The sequence below is a fragment of the Saccopteryx bilineata genome, chromosome 7 (genome assembly GCF_036850765.1).
Source record: "Saccopteryx bilineata isolate mSacBil1 chromosome 7, mSacBil1_pri_phased_curated, whole genome shotgun sequence".
Lineage (NCBI taxonomy): Eukaryota > Metazoa > Chordata > Mammalia > Chiroptera > Emballonuridae > Saccopteryx > Saccopteryx bilineata.
The window spans coordinates 78208523-78225007 of NC_089496.1; the positions used below are offsets into that span (position 1 = coordinate 78208523).

At 41.5% G+C, this 16485-nt stretch overlaps 1 protein-coding gene and 1 pseudogene across 2 annotated transcripts in view; both read right to left on the reverse strand.

Annotated features, from left to right (window-relative positions):
• Positions 1 to 16485, reverse strand: part of HTR7 (5-hydroxytryptamine receptor 7) — a 102059-nt gene that overhangs the window by 15907 nt on the left and 69667 nt on the right. The gene's annotated exons all lie outside the window — the stretch shown is intronic.
• LOC136310663 (small ribosomal subunit protein uS2 pseudogene) lies at positions 4297 to 6317 on the reverse strand (annotated as a pseudogene).

Genomic DNA, 16485 nt, shown 5'->3' on the forward strand with positions numbered 1-16485 from the left:
AAGAACTAATGCTTCTCATCTCTCTCCCTTCCTATCTATCTGTCCCTATGTGTCCCTCTATCTCTCTTGCTAAAAAATAAATAAATAAAAATATCTAGAAAAATCATTCAAAATGGCCAGGGCCTAAATAAACTAACATAAAATGCTACCAAAAGACCTTTAAAATGCTTGAATCCATGGGAGTAATTTTTTTTTTAATAAGAAAACCCAGCTTTATAAAAGTGCCCATTTTTTCCTCAATTAATCTAAAAATATTACACAGCTCCAGTTGAAAAACCTAGCAGGGCTTGTTATTCTGACCAACTGATGTTTAAATTCATCAAGTAAATATGCAAATATAGACAGAAATACCTAAAAATTAATTAAAATGAAGGAATACTTAATAGTCATGAGGATGTAAAGTGTAGCACAGGAAACATAGGAAACAGGGTCAATAATATTCTAAGTACATACGGGGTCAGATGGGTACAAGACTTCCTGGGATTATCGCTTAGTAATTATATAACACCTATTCAATGGCGTATACACCTGAAACTAATATACCACACTGTATGCCAACTCTAACTGAAAAATAAAAAAATGATTTAAAATAATTTAAAATAAAATAAAATGAAGAAATACTTTTATAAATATGTAGTATAAAGCCACAGAAATAAAATGTCAATAAGAATTATTCAAAAATAGAGAGATAGATCAATAGAACAGAATAGAGCCCATAAATAGATTTAAATACATAAAGAAATTTAAATAAGAAGATGAGCCATTTTAAATCAGTAGTAAAAGACTGGATATTCATGAAGTCTGACAACTGACTAGCAATTGGGATAAAAATAAAACTGGCTTATCTTTTTCCTTATTCAAAAATAAATCCCAAACTATCAGACAAAGAAATTAAGAAAACAATCTCATTTACAATTGCATCAAAAGAATAAAATACCTGGCAATAAATTTAATCAAGGAAATAAAAGACCTGTAATCTGAAAACTATATGACATTGTTAAAAGAAATTGAAGAAGATGCCAGTAAGTGAAAGTACATACCATGCTTGTAGACTGGAAGAATCCATATCATTACAATGTCCCTATACTACCCAAAGCAATCTACAGATTCAATGCAATCCTTATTAAAATATCAACGGCATTTTTCGCAGAACTAAAGCAAATAATCCTAACATTTTTATGGAACTACTAAACACCCCAAAGAGTGACAGTGATCTTGAAAAAGAACAAAGTTGGAGGAGTCAAACTCCCTGATTTCAAACTATGCTACAAAGCTATAGTAATCAAAACAGCATGGGGCCCTGGCCAGTTGGCTCAGCAGTAGAGCATCGGCCTGGCGTGCGGGGGACCAGGGTTCGGTTCCCAGCCAGGGCACATAGGAGAAGCGCCCATTTGCTTCTCCACCCCCCCTCCTTCCTCTCTGTCTCTCTCTTCCCCTCCCGCAGCCAAGGCTCCATTGGAGCAAAGATGGCCCGGGCGCTGGGGATGGCTCCTTGGCCTCTGCCCCAGGCGCTAGAGTGGCTCTGGTCGCGGCAGAGCAACGCCCCGGAGGGGCAGAGCATCGCCCCCTGGTGGGCAGAGCATCGCCCCTGGTGGGCGTGCCGGGTGGATCCCGGTCGGGCACATGCGGGAGTCTGTCTGACTGTCTCTCCTCGTTTCCAGCTTCAGAAAAAAAACAAAACAAAAAAAACCAGCATGGTACTGGCACAGAAACAGACACATATGTCAATGAAATAGAATAGAGAGCCAAGGAAAAAAAACCCACATTTATAAGATCAATTAATCTACAACAAAGGAAGCAAGAATATACAGGTAAAAGCAAGAATTATTTAATAAATAATGCTGGGAAAACTGGACAGATAAAACCAAAAAAAAAAAAGAAAAAGAAAAAGAAATAAACTACTTTCTTAAAGCATATACTAAAATAAACTCAAAATGGATTAAAACCTAAATGTAAGACCTCAAACCATAAAACTCCTAGAAGAAAACATAGGTAGTAAAGTGTTTGATATCAGTCTTAGCAATATTTTTTGGCTATGTCTCCTTGAGCAGAGGTAACAAAAGGAAAAATAAACAAATGGGACTAAATCAAACTAAAAAGGTTTTGCACTGTGAAGGAAACCATCAACAAGACAAAAAGGCAAAAACCTAAAGGAAGAAAATATAGCTAGAAGCTATAAAATGACAGATTAAATATGTTTTTGTTTTGTTTTGTTTTTAGTGAGAAGAGAGGAGGCAGAGACAGACTCCTGCATGCTCCCCAACAGGGATCCACTGGGCAAGCCCACTAGGCAGCGATGCTCTGCCCATCTGAGGCCCTTGATCTGTTGCAACCCAAGCCATTTTTTTTAGCGCCTGAGGGAGACCATGGAACCACCCTCAGCGCCCAGGGCCAACTCACACCAATCAAGCCATGGCTGCAGAAGGGGAGGAGAAGAGACAGAGAGAGAGAAGCGAGAAGGGGAGGGGTGGAGAAGCAGATAGGCGCTTCTCCTGAGTGCCCTGACTGGGAATCAAACCCGGGACATCCATATACTGGGCCGACGTTCTACCACTAAGCCAACCAGCCAGGGCCCAGATTAAATTTTTGACAAAAGTTTTACACACAAAAACAAAGCAAAAATGATATTTAGAAATCACTATACACAGAGTTAAAAGTCAAATGACAAACTTGGAGTCCAAATAACAATATTTTAATATTCAAAGATCTCTTACAGGTCAGTAAAAAAAAAAAAAAAAAAAAAAAGCCAACAATCCCAATAAAAATATTGAAACAAATGAAGAGAAATAAGAACATCCAATAAGCACTTGGAAATGTGTACAACTTCCCTAATAATCAAAGAGATGAAAGTTTTAAATGATGACAGAATTTTAGGTTGTCAGTATCTAAGAAAACCAATATTGAGAAAGTGTGAAAAAATAAGCATTCTATCATTTTGCTAGTGAGAGATTCCACTGATTCAACTAAAATAACAGTTCTGGAGGGCAGTTTGGTAATTAATACACATCAACATTTACCTTTAGACTAAGCAATCAAATTTCTAGGAATTGTACTGGTGTCTTAAGAATATAATTGCACAGGTACAAAATGATTCATGTGCAAGGATGTCAACTAAACACATAATAGACGGGACAACATATCCAATCTTAATATCTATCGATAGGAGATTAGTTAAAACATATATAGATATTAACTAAAGCATACATATGGCATGTAGCCTATGATATACATATCTATTTACTGATATGAAAACAAGTGGTTAGGAAATAATTTCTAGCATGAAAATATAAACAAGAGTGTTATATATTAATCTTTTTATGCAAAACTAGATTTTTGTGTGACTGTGGAGGGGATATACTGAGATGACCAGAAGGTACCTACCAAAATATTAATAGCAATTTTAGCTGAGTTATAGAGAGTTAAGTAGTTTTGTTTTTTCTTCATACTCTTTTATGTTTATTTTCTTAACTGTGAATATGTAAAATATAAAAAATAATAATAACACCATTCTGATTCTAAGAACAAAATAAAAGATTTAAGAGGATTCTGTAATTACTAAGTCGTTCAGTGACTTTGGCAATAAAGATGATCTGATTCATAAAATCTGTAAAAAGCTGATAATTAAATCTCAGATTGTTTTATTTGATTAGCTTTTCAAAGTGTTTTATTACATTCATAAATTCACACATAAGAAACAGTACTCACTGCCATTTAAAATCCCATAATTACTATATAAAGTAATACTGGTATTCAGGAAAGTGTTTGTCCAAATTATACATTCATTCTCCCAAATCTTGTACAGCATAATCTTACCATTGAGGGAGGGGGAAGAAAAGCAACTTAGACTGATTCTCAATATTCCCTATTATAACATATTTAATATTTGTCACACTAACATTTTATGCTCACTGTTAGAGAGTGGGGTGCTTATCAAGCTTTAAGATTTAACTTTAAATGCTTACAAATGTTAAAATACAGTAAATCTCACAGACAAAGGTACCAAACAATTATATAATTGAGCCCTGTATGCAATTCACATTAGGAGTTCCATTCAAGTAGGGGTTTGAAGAAAGAGTATTAGGGAATTTTAATCTATATAGAAACGGATTAGAGAGCAAATTAACCCTGCTGCCTGTCTTCCATTCTAACTGCATAGAAATGATAGATAATGGTTCTTTAATTAAATGACTTCTCCTGAAGTTTGTTGCTATAGAATAATAATTTAAGGGGGTGAAAGAAACTGGGTAGAGTAATTCCCATTAGCCAAGAACACTCCCACTAACTGGAGCCCAGGGCCTAGTTCACAAAAGCTATGCAATTACTGGGCTGGGGCAGGGGGATGTCTTTGAGACATCCTTGCAGAAGAGACAAGAAGACAAGTTTCCCCAATGTACCTCAAGTTGCTGCACTATGTGGATTTAATCTATTTAAAATTTAAAGTAGGTTTATTTTACTTCTACTTTAAGGATGGCATGCAGAGCAGTCTAAACCTATCACTATTCAAATTTTTAAAAAGCACATAAAAATATGGCACCTCTAGTTCTGGGTAAGACATTTGTCTTTGTATTTAATACTTTGGTAACACCATTTCCCTTTCTTCAGTGAATTTTATGAAAAGTTATGACTTAAAATTACTTTATCTTCTCTTTTAATTCATTACTGTTCATAATTGTTAATTTGCCCATTTCTATTCTCTTCCCCCAAAGCAATCAACTAAAAAACCTATTTAATCTTGAAATGCATATTATGCATGCATATATATGCATAATTTCAATGTGTTTTCTTTCTAAATTAAATTGCTTATCTGATCTAGGCCTATCACAAATGTTCACATATTTCCACTGAAATAAAGTCAAATATAAATCAGCATATACTTACCAGAATGCATTTTCTGGCTTAAAATTTTAAACATAATAAGCTTTAGACTTTACAGCTAACTATAACCAAATATATACAACTTTATAGCAAACTATAACCAAATATATATATATATAATTTATTTTTTAGAAATTGTTTATTTTCCATCAACTGTATTTCTTTTTTTTTTCTTCTTTTTTTTTCTGAAGCTGGAAATGGGGAGAGACAGTCAGACAGACTCCCGCATGCGCCCGACCGGGATCCACCCGGCACGCCCACCAGGGGGCGATGCTCTGCCCCTCCGGGGCGTCGCTCTGCCACGACCAGAGCCACTCTAGCGCCTGGGGCAGAGGCCAAGGAGCCATCCCCAGCGCCCGGGCCATCTTTGCTCCAATGGAGCCTTGGCTGCGGGAGGGGAAGAGAGAGACAGAGAGGAAGAAGGTGGGGTGGAGAAGCAAATGGGCGCTTCTCCTATGTGCCCTGGCCGGGAATCGAACCCGGGTCTCCCGCACGCCAGGCCAACGCTCTACCGCTGAGCAAACCGGCCAGGGCCCCATCAACTGTATTTCTGTTCTGTTTGAGTTTGTGGAAGAACAGCTTAAAGCGCTCAGTGGGTGCTCCTACCCGTTCAGGGGCCTGAGCCCTGGGGCTGCAGACCAGTCTTCAGTGGAGCCTGAGCGGTCAGGTCTTCAGCAGGGAACTGCGGGACAGGCACAGAGGTCACCTGCACGTCTTCAGACCAGTCTGTGACCTCAGGCTGTGCAGCACTGAACTCAGGAGCTGGAGCAATTCATTCACCCTGAATTTTCTCCTTGGTCACAGCCTTTTCAGCAGTGGCCTGCTCTTCCTCTTCAACCTCTTCAGGATCTGTGTAGAAGCCAAGATCAGGCATGACCTTGCATGACTGTTTCTCGGGAGATAGTGCCACGCATGCGCAGAACTTTCCGCGCCAGCACCCACCGTATCAGAGGCACTGAGTGAGCCCCCTTGTTGTTACAAGGGATGGCAATGTCCACATAGCACAGAGGAGAGTGTTACACAGAGCAGTAGGCAGGTTAACATAAGCCCCCTCTGTGGGATGTCAGCCATGGAATCAGTAACCACCTGTAGTCTTGGCGCCCGCAAGGCTGCCTGGATCTGGTCGGTGCAGGTTCCGGGAGTGACGTGGCCAGCAATAGGAGTGGCTCCAGTGGCAGCAGCAAACTTCAGCACAGCTTGCTGGCCGGTATTCCTGGACGATATGACACTGACGTCAGCGGGGTTTTCAATGGCAGCGATGGCATGAGAAGCCTCTCCCCGGTTCTCTTCAGATTTATGATGCAGACGCCATCACTTTTCCTTTTGTAGATGAACTGTTCCATCTGGAAGTCAAGGTTGTTGCCACCTAAGGGGGTTCCTGCTGCAAGGAATATGAGAATATCCTCCTACTTCATTTGCAGGACATCAAGAGCTCTGGACATTGCGAAAGTCTCCGTTTAAATTACATGGGAACTGAAAACAATGCCTTATAGGCCCCTTGCTGAGTGGTGCAAAAAAGACCAAATATGTATTTTAAAATAATAATGAGAACAGGCCTGACCTGTGGGGGCTCAGTGGATGAAGAATCAACCTGGAACGCTGAGGTTGCTGGTTCAAAACCCTGAGCTTGCCTGGTCAAGTCACATATGGGAGTTGATGCTTCCTGCTCCTCCCCCCTTCTCTCTCTCTCTCTCTCTCTCTCTCTCTCCTCTTTATCCTCTCTAAAAATAAATAAATTTTAAAAAAAAGTATGGGAACAAATAAAATAATTTTTAGATTTAGAAAATCAATAATAAAATATATTCCAACCTGGAAAAAGAATTTCAAAAATTAGATTCTAAAAACCAGAGCAAAAGATAAAACAGTAAGAAGAGAAACACTTGGTAAAATAGCAAATACCAACAGTTCTTTGAACAAGATAAATAAAATCAAAAATCTCTTTTATAGACTGAAATGAAAAAGAAATTAAAAGGAGTAAAAAATAAAAGAAATATGTAAAAAGATAACTTTCAGAGTAAATTAAAATATGAAACAGAATTTTTTTAAAAAGCTTTTGGGTAGGAGGCCCTGGCCGGTTTGCTCAGTGGTAGAGCATCGGCCTGGTGTGCAAGGGGTCCCGGGTTCGATTCCCGGCCAGGGCACACAGGAGAAGCGCCCATCTGCTTCTCCACCCCTCCCCCTCTCCTTCCTCTCTGTCTCTCTCTTCCCCTCCGGCAGCGAGGTTCCATTGGAGCAAAGATGGCCCAGGCGCTGGGGATGGCTCCTCGGCCTCTGCCCCAGGCGCTGGAGTGGCTCTGGTTGCAACAGAGCGATGCCCCAGAGGGGCAGAGCATCGCCCCCTGGTGGGCAAAGTGTCGCCCCCTGGTGGGTGTGCCAGGTGGATCCCGGTCGGGCGCATGTGGGAGTCTGTCTGACTGTCTCTCCCCGTTTCCAGCTTCGGAAAAATACAAAAAAAAAAAAAAAAAGCTTTTGGGTAGGAATTAGAAATTATTATATGTATAAAAAAATCAGTATTTTAAAAGACACTGCAATTGAAAACTGATGACAAAATTACCACAAATTAAATGAGCTCCTAAATTCAGAGAGCAGTAAAATCCTAATATCAAAACCCCACATCATAGCAGCATAATTTTTATTCTTATCTATTTACTAGTCTAATAAAGCAATTAGGTATCAAGTATTTGGCTGGTTATTTATTTTCTTCTTTCAATCTAATCCTTTATTCTCATATCCTTTTAATATTTATTAAATGGCACTATTCTACTAGTTTGGAATAATATTCAATAGTAGTAGCCTATTTAAGCCATTAGTCACAGAGCCTAATGACTTAGATGCCTTCCTTTTCTTTTAAGAATCACAAAACATATCCATGAGAGTTGGAGATTCTTCTTTTCTTCCTTCCCCTTTGGCCATTAAAAAACGACCACAACTGAGTCCAGAGATTATTTCTACTTTTCTCTCCCTAGTCCCTTTTTACATATTTTTATACTAAAGCAAAATTTTTCCAGAATTAAAAATGGTAGCTGATAAAACTGACTTTCTATTGAAAAAAATTTTTAACTTTACTTTCTACTTGTATAGGAAAAAATAAATATATTCTTTTATATATGTGCCTACCCGGAAACCCAATCTGCTCTAAGTTTAATAAAATATGGCATACATTTTTTCCTTTTATCCCAAAATGACTACACTAAAAGAACAAGAACAAAAACAATTCTGCCTCATGTTTTCATGGCATTTGAATAATACTAGCTAACATTTACTGAGCATACAGATTGCCAGGCTTTGTGATAAACGCTTATATGCAGCATTAGATTTAATCTTTACAACCTTATGTGGTAGTTGTAAAGATTTAATCTTTACAACTACCCCTGTTTTACAAATGAGGAAATTGAGGATCAGAGAGGTTAACTTACTCTCCCATAGTCACACAACTAAGAAAGCTCAAAACTGAGTTTCAAACATGGGTTTTCCTGATTCAAGAGCCCCCTTTTAACCAATACATACTTTTCTATTTAATAATTTACAAAGCACATCCATGTACATGCTCTCATATAATCCCTGTTTTCTATTTATGTTGGAGAACCACTGAAAGTATAGTTGATTCCATATCATGGCTATTGTAAATAATCCTGCAATAAACAAAGAGATGCATCTATCTTTTCATTTGTGACATGGATGGAACTAGAGGGTGTTATGCTAAGTGAAATAAGTCAGAGAAAAACAAATACCATATGATTTAACTTATACTGTATATGGAATTTAAAAAACAAAATAAACGAACAAACAACTTAGATACAAACTCATAGAGACATAGAACAAACTGATGGTTGCCAGACTGGGACAGGGGGTGGGCTGGGTGGAAAAGGTGAAAGAATTAAAAAATTCAAAGTGGCAGTTACAGAATAGTCACCGGGATGTAAAGTACAGCATAGGGAATAGAGTCAATAATACTGTAATAAGTACGCATGGCGCCAGGTGGGTACTACATTTACTGGGGGGGGGGGGGGAATTACTTCATAATTTATGTAAATGTCTGACTGCTGTACTTGTAAATATTAATTGATTGATTGATTGACTTTCTCTTTTTAAAGAGAAAGTAGGTGAAAACACATAGAAGCCCTGACTCAAACTCAACATAGAAATTCCCATTTAGAGCATCCCCTGCTTTTGGCTAAGCTCATACATTGACAGAGAAGTCACAGCTGTTTGAAGCAACCAGCTACACTGCTGATGGTCCCAAGTGTTAGTTCACAGCCCCCTCAGGAACTTCCTGGGTGTAGTCTGAAGTTGCCCCCATACTCAGAAGACAGGGAGAGACGGTAGAAAAAGGCAGACCACTAAAGATAGGTAAGTGACAAGTTTAATAAGTAAGGGAACTTACGGGGACTTGTCTTGGGTGGCTGCAGGATGACTAGATTGCCACATCCACCTGCCACAATCTTAAGAGTTTATATGGAGGCCTTAACTGGGTTTAGTCATACAGCCAGTCCACATAGCCTCATTACCACAGTACTAGCTCTTGACTGGGTCCTTGGTGGGGGAGGGAGGGCTTCTGGGAGTGGGAATAACAAGCAGAACACACATTCCAAAGTCAGAGGTGGGGTGGGAGTCCTTGACTGCTGGGGTCCAGCCCTTGGGTCAAGTGATAGTCACATCGTCTCGGTGACCTCCTCCAACACCAAGTGTTTAAAAGTTCTACATTTGTGTGCCTTTTAATGTATTTCCTCCTGTGGGTGTCAGACTTCAGAGATACAACAACTATTTACATATATTGGCATTTATGATCCTTTCACATGTTTCCGTTGGAGATGATACAACCCTGAGCTCAAACAAGAGTGAGCAAAAAGGCAAATGTAATATCTTATAAATAAAAAAAGTTGAGGTTATGTGCTTCAGGAATGCCTTGATCTGGGAGCTCAAATGACGTCATCAGCAACACGGCTTAGTTCTCAAGTTCAGTCTGTAGCAATAAGGCTGCCAACAGCTCCAGACTTAAATTCTGCCAGGTTTAGTATAAGTCAGAAGTGTTTGCTCTCTCTCAGCGGACCCAGGAAAAAGTCCTACTGTGTTATATTAACTCGGATTGGTTCACACACCCATCCAAGAGGCAATCACGCAGGCCAGGGAAAAACGTGACCTTTCCGACCTTCCTCCCCAACACCTCAGGATAGGGTGGTGTCCTCTTCACCCAAAACACATGTATTAAGAACAGGGGCAGAGACAGTTTCTAGATGAAAAATAAGGTCACCAAATTTATGGGCAGCAAAAAATAAAATAAAATAACTGTTCCAGAAATCTTCTTTCTCCCCAACACCTCAGGATAGGGTGATATCCTCTTCACCCAAAACACATCTATTAAGAACAGGGGCAGAGACAGTTTCTAGATGAAAAATAAGGTCACCAAAATTATGGGCAGCAAAAAATAAAATAAAATAATTGTTCCATAAATCTTCCTTGTTTTCAGTAAAAGCTGTGTGTGACCTTATAATGTCACTACAGAATTGAACTCAGGACTACAAATATGTCTGAAGCAGCACGGATTAGATGAAAAGGGGTATAGTTTACCTACTTTCCTGTGTTACATTTATAATTCAAGTTTACATCATTATATTGGCAATTCAAGGTATTTCTTCTTTTATGGAGTTGTTGTTCTCTAAGTACTGAGCACTCATTTTGTGCTAATTGTGTCCCTAGCTTATTCCTTTGGGAAATGCTATGCTATAATTATATCTCTTATTACAACTTTGGTACTTTTGCTGACAAGTCTATAATTTGGAGGTTGTTTCACCTGAATTTTGTTATAACATAATAGCAGTTAGATACGTTTAGCTGGAAGAAACATTTCAGAAAACCCAGCTCAAAATGGACTTAGCAATGAGAATGATTTATTTCCTCCCCAAACAGGAGGTCACAAAGTAGAAAAGCCTTGTGATAGTTCATTTGTCAGCCCAACAACATCATCAGGGACTGGGTTTCTTCCCATTTTTCTTTCACTCTGTCACCCTCTGTGTTCAGACTCTACAGCTCCGTGGACAGTGCAAGCACCTCACATAGACCACGTCCAGGAGAACTGTGACAGACTGTTTCTCTATATAAGCATCTCTTTTAGAGCAGTGAATCCTTTCCCAGCCGGCCGCCTCAGCAACCCTCTGTTCACAGCTCACCAGCAAGGAATATATCACAGACCTGTTCCTGAACCACTCACAGACAGAAATATGAGGCAACCACGAGGGGGTTAGTGAGCTGACCACGTGTAGCAGAGAGAGCCAGAAAAAATAAGGTTCTCTGAACAAGGAAGAAGAGGGTTGTGCTTAGATAGGTAACAGAAAACAATTAAAGCTTGACCTGTGGTGGCGCAGTGGATAAAGCATCGACCTGGAATGCTGAGGTCGCCGGTTCGAAACCCTGGGCTTGCCTGGTCAAGGTACATATGGGAGTTGATGCTTCCTGTTCCTCCTCCCCTTCTCTATCTCTGTCTCTCTCTCTCTTCTCTCTCTCTCTCTCTCTCTCTCTCTCCTTTCTAAAATGAATAAAGTAAAAATAAATTCCAAGTCAAAAAAAAAAAAAAAGAAAACAATTGAAATCATTCAAACTCTTATCACTCAGAGATAGATCTTATTAATATTTTGGTGTTTTACCTTCTAAACTCTTTTCTTTTCCTTTTTTGGTTGCTTCACTTAAAATTACTTCATTCATTCATTTGACAAATATTTTCTGAGGACCTACCGCATTCTACTACTCTTCTAGGCAACGAAGATGCGGTGGTGATGAAGGCAAGGAAGATAATTAGACATGGATTTTGCAGGTGGTGTCAGGTGCTGTGCAGATGAAATGGAATGGGTACAGGGACAGAGAGTGAGGACGGCGCAGTAGTGCGAGATGCGACAGTGAGTGGCCAGGCCGATCTGAGCAGAGCCCGGAGAGAGATGAGAGAGTGAGCCACACGGCATCCAGCGCAGGCACGCCCCGCATGCAAGGCCCAAGAGCAACACACGGCCGTGTTCACACACCAGCAAAAGGGCCAGAGCGGCCGGCATGAGTGAGTGGGAAGGAGACGAGAGTGAGATTTGCAATGTGGTCGGGAACCAAACCCTAGGGGGCCTTGGGTTCTATACTAGAGGTGAGATGAGAAGCCCTAGGAGGCTGAGCAGGGAAGAGATGGGGCCTGGCTCTCATTTTCTAAGACCACTGCGGCTGCTATGTGGAGACATGTGCGAGGAAGCAGATTCTTCAAGATTCTCCGACAGCTTTTTTTTTTTAATTTTTAATTTATTCATTTTAGAGAGGAGAGTGAGAGAAAGAGAGAGAGAGAGAGAGAGAGAGGAGGGAGGAGCAGGAAGCATCAACTCCCATACGTGCCTTGACCAGACAAGTGCAGGGTTTTGAACCGGCGACCTCGGTGTACAAAGTCCACGCTTTATCCACTGCGCCACCATAGGTCAGGCTCTGACAGCTTTTTAATTTCATTTCTCCTCATTTACAAGAACAATGGTTTCTAGTCATTAGCTTTCTCCATTATTTCTGAGTCTATTCCAATGACTTTAGACCAGCACTGTCCAAAAAAATATAATGTGAGCCATATATGTAACTTAAAAGTTTATATTGAATAGTTTTAAAAAAACGTAAAAGGGCACTAGTTAGTTAGCTCAGTCATTTAAGAGCATCGTCCCAAAACAACAAGGTTACGGGTTTGATCCCCATTTAGGGCACACATGGGATGCAACCAATGAATGAAGGCATAACTGAGTGCAACAAGAAATGAATGCTTCCCTTCCCCTTCCCTTCTCTATCCCTTTTTCTGTCTCTAAAAAAAAAAAATAATTAATCCCAGGCCAGACAGCTCAGTTGGTTAGAGCATCCTCCCCGAGTGCAGAGGTTGCCAGGTTGTTGGTTCAATTCCCTGGTCAGGTACATGCAGGAGCAGCTCAGTGTTCCTGCTTCACTCTCCTCGACGGACGGAAGGAAGGAAGGAAGGAAGGAAGGAAGGAAGGAAGGAAGGAAGGAAGGAAGGAAGATGGAAGGAAGGAAGGAAGGAAGGAAGGAAGGAAGGAAGGAAGGAAGGAAGGAAGATGGAAGGAAGGAAGGAAGGAAGGAAGGAAGGAAGGAAGGAAGGAAGGAAGATGGAAGGAAGGAAGGAAGGAAGGAAGGAAGGAAGGAAGGAAGGAAGATGGAAGGAAGGAAGGAAGGAAGGAAGGAAGGAAGGAAGGAAGGAAGATGGAAGGAAGGAAGGAAGGAAGGAAGGAAGGAAGGAAGGAAGGAAGGAAGATGGAAGGAAGGAAGGAAGGAAGGAAGGAAGGAAGGAAGGAAGATGGAAGGAAGGAAGGAAGGAAGGAAGGAAGGAAGGAAGGAAGGAAGGAAGGAAGGAAGATGGAAGGAAGGAAGGAAGGAAGGAAGGAAGGAAGGAAGGAAGGAAGATGGAAGGAAGGAAGGAAGGAAGGAAGGAAGGAAGGAAGGAAGATGGAAGGAAGGAAGGAAGGAAGGAAGGAAGGAAGGAAGGAAGGAAGGAAGATGGAAGGAAGGAAGGAAGGAAGGAAGGAAGGAAGGAAAGAAGGGAGAGAGAGAGAGAGAGAAAGAAAGAAAGAAAGAAAGAAAGAAAGAAAGAAAGAAAGAAAGAAAGAAAGTAAAATAAGCAGGTGAACTTAATTTAATAATATATTAATCCATATATCCTAAATATTATCATTTTCATATATAACCAATATAAAATTTTTAATGAGGTATTTTACAGTCTTTACCCTGTATAAAGTCTTTGCAATCTCATGAACATTTTACATGCGCAACAAAAATCTCACTAAGCACACTGCAAGTAACACCATAGCCACATGTGCCCACTGGCTACCATATTAGAACTGAAAGTTTAGGACAATAGTTTCTACCTGGTTTTTGTTCCCTCTAATGTGTTCCTTTTGTTGTTTCATGCCTTTAAAATGAGGACTTAAATTCATAAATATTTTAATTATATAAGGACTAGCTAACTAATATTCAGTATTACTCAGACCTGTTGGATGGACATGGTCTCATTCTACCTTCTCTTTACATATTATTTATTTATTGATTGATTGATTGAGATAGAGAGAGAGAGGAAGAGAAAGGGATGTCAGACAGAAAGGGAGAGTGATGAGAAGCATCAACTCATAGTTGCAGTACCTTAGTTGTTCACTAATCGCTTTCTCACATGTGCCTTGACTGGGGCGTTTTCAGCCAAGCCAGTGACCCCTTACTCATGCCAGCGACCTTGGGTTCAAGCCAGCAACCTTTTGGGCTCAAGCCAGCGACAATGGGGTCATGTCTATAATCCTACACACAAGCTGAAAAGCCCGCGCTCAAGCTTGTGAGCCTGCGCTCAAGCTGGTGACCTCTGGGTTTCGAACCTGGGTTCTCAGTGTCCCAAGCTGACACTCTACCCACTGTGCCACCACCTGGTCAGGAAAACTAACATTTATTTTTAAATGCTTGAATTCAAATACACATTCACACATATGTAAGCTGGTCAGCTCTGATTCAGGATATTTATTTGAAAGAGTAGAAAGTTGGAAATCTTCATATCTTTTAATTAACTAGATAAACTCCATTAACCTTAGAAATGATGTGAAGCTTAACTATTTTTCTTTCTCTTAAGTTTATGATCTAAATTTTATTTAGTCATTTAAGAAATTCACACCTTCACACTTCACACCTTCACACTGGTTCAAAGAAAATAATTTTTTCTTCATTAAAAAAATTTTTTTTTTTTAATTTATTGATTTTAGAGAGGGAGAGAGAGAGAAAATGTTCCTGCATGTGCCCTGACTGGGGATTGAACCGGCAACCCTGCACTTTGAGACAATGCTCTAACCAACTGGGTTATCTGGCCAGGGCTATTTCTTGATTTTAAAATCAACAGTTAAGAAAAGCAAAAATAGCCCTGGCCGGTTGGCTCAGCGGTAGAGCGTCGGCCTAGCATGCGGAGGACCCAAGTTCGATTCCCGGCCAGGGCACATAGGAGAAGCGCCCATTTGCTTCTCCACCCCTCCACCGCACTTTCCTCTCTGTCTCTCTCTTCCCCTCCCGTAGCCAAGGCTCCATTGGAGCAAAAATGGCCCGGGCGCTGGGGATAGCTCTGTGGCCTCTGCCTCAGGCGCTAGAGTGGCTCTGGTCGCAACATGGCGACGCCCAGGATGGGCAGAGCATCGCCCCCTGGTGGGCAGAGCATCGCCCCTGGTGGGCATGCCGGGTGGATCCCGGTCAGGCGCATGCGGGAGTCTGTCTGACTGTCTCCCCCTGTTTCCAGCTTCAGAAAAATGAAAAAAAAAAAAAAAGCAAAAATAAATTTTAGATATGAAAATGCCGATTAGCCCTGGCCAGTTGGCTCAGTGGTAGAGCATTGGCCCAGCATGTTGAAGTCCCAGGTTCAATTCCCCATAAAAGCACACAGAAGTGATCATCTGCTTCTCCACCCCTTCCCCTTTTTTCTCTCTCTCTTCCTCTCTCTCTCTCTCCCCCTCCTGCAGCCATGGATCTATTTAAGCAAGTTGGCCTCAGGTGCTGAGGATGGCTCCATGCCTGCTTCAGGCACTGAAATAGCTTGGTTGCTGAGCAATGGAGCAGCGGTCCCAGATGAGCAGAGCATTGCCCCATATGGGGCTTGCCGGCTGTGTGGCTGCTCAAACATGACTCCTTCAACTGAACTGGGGTCCCCCACAGAAACATACCTTCAATACCTGCCTCAAGTCTGAACTTGATTTTCAAGCACAAGTTTTTACTCCAATATCCCTCCAGACTTCAAAAAACTCTCGCTCCAGCCTCAGGCACCCCACCCTTCGCCCTGTACCTTGTTCCTCAGCTGGAGTTATCCACCTATCAGAGAGGGATGGGGCACCCCTACATCCCACACTGGGTGCTGACCAGGGGGCTCAGCCACCCAGAAGTGAGGGTTGCTGCCCTGACGCTGGCTGTGAACGCTGTGGAAGGGCCAGTGGGGGGGGGGGGGCATGCCACCTCATGGTGCTGTTTTCTGGCATGGCCTCCAGTGTAGTCCCCAAGAAGCGTGTGCCTCTGGAAGATTGGAAGAGAGATCCCAGCACAGGTAAGCTCTCTGCCTCCTTCCCCTTTGAAGCAGAGAGCGCTAGAACAGAGGGGAGTCAGGACAGACAAAGGAAGAGGGATCAACATCATCAGGAATGACGATATGAAGCTCTCTACATTTCTAAATCTGCTGAGAAATAAAATCCGATGTGCTTGCCGCTTGCCGAAAAACCAGAGTTCTATCCCAGTGAGGAAACAGCAAGGGACAGGCAGGCGTGCCACACCTATGCCGTCTTCGCTCCCTCCTCACTGCAGGCTGCTCCCTCCCACCACCCGTTTCTTGTTCCTCGCACACTGTATTGGTTCAAAAAAGCTGGGTTAGATGCTGATCAAAAACCACTCCAAGCTCACAACAAACGTTTCCGTTTCACTCATGTCACATCTTCTATGAGTCCAGGCAAGGCTCACGGCAGCCCTCCCCCTTGGTGATGGGTAAGCAGTGTGTCTCTGCTTCCTGGCATGCCCCACGGAAGGGAAAGAGTCCTCTGGGGACCCCACACCCACAGATGGGTGCCCCTGCCCAGAGCACATACTCATCACTTC